Source organism: Penaeus monodon, chromosome 30 (assembly GCF_015228065.2).
Source record: "Penaeus monodon isolate SGIC_2016 chromosome 30, NSTDA_Pmon_1, whole genome shotgun sequence".
Lineage (NCBI taxonomy): Eukaryota > Metazoa > Arthropoda > Malacostraca > Decapoda > Penaeidae > Penaeus > Penaeus monodon.
Window position 1 is genome coordinate 31,905,489 of NC_051415.1, and position 1,192 is coordinate 31,906,680.

The following is a 1,192-nucleotide window of genomic DNA, read 5'->3' on the forward strand; positions in this document are numbered from 1 at the left end:
CCATGCTATAATAACCAGATGAAAAATATGTAAATTTATATCTTTCTCATCATTATGGTTATTGCTATAAATTCTAGCAGTATAATTCATATCATTATCAACCTTTACGTTTATTATGATAATGGATATCAGTACAAGAGGTGAATGCAGTAGGTCTCAGCCACAATATCTTTATCACTATCATTATCATGTTGCAAAAATTATATTGCAGGACAATTTTACTGTGCAATGTCGCCATCGTTAGTGCATCGTTAATGAAAATAATAGTAATATTACTTGTACCTGAATTATTTTCGTTTTATTTGAATTGTAATTATCCCTAGAATGAGTAAAGTTTGATATTGTCATCATTATTAAGATAATCTTTGCAACATGTTGCTGTACCATTAAACCTACTTTTATGTTAATTTTCATTATCATCTCTTACTACTAATCTACATATCTTTCATGTTTTCCGTTTCTGTGTGCCATTAATAGCAATCACAACTGATACAACAGGAAAAGTAAAAATGTTTTTACCAAACGTCTTTTTCTGTTGACTGCAATTAGTGTTGATGTTGCTACAAGTGTGAGTACTCTCAGCCCCTCCCTTTGCACGCTTCTTGTTGATTGTGACTCTTTTTATTTCATTTTCATTTTTATTCACCAATTATTCGGCAAAAAGGGGATATAGAAGGGGGGGGGGCGGTCGTTAATGATATTATCCTTGGAAGGAACTTGTACAGGAAAAGGAAAGGGAGGGGGGGGGATAAGGGGAGGGGGGAAGATGGGATAGGGGAGGGGGGAGGGGAGGAAGGGGGAGGAATAGGGGGGGGGGTGGGAAGAGGGGGAGGAAGGGGAAGGGGAGGGGGGGAGGGGATGGAAGGGAGAGGGGGGGAGGGAAGGAGAAGGGAGAAGGGGAGGAATAGGGGAAGGAGGGGGAAGAAAGAGAAAGGAGGAGAGGGAAGAAGGGATAGGGGAAGGAGGAGGAGTAGGGGGAGATAGGAGCGAATAGGGAGGAGGAGGGGATAGAGTGATAGGAGTAGGGGAAGGGGGAGGGAAAAGAGAAAGGGCAGGGAGGGAAAGAAGAGGGAAGAGGGAAGGTAAGAGAGAGTGGGGAATAGAGAAGGAGGGAGGGAGAAGGGAGAGAGTGACACGCGGGGGAGAGAGGTATGTCACGGATAAAGGGGGCGAGAGATGGAGGGGGGCGGAA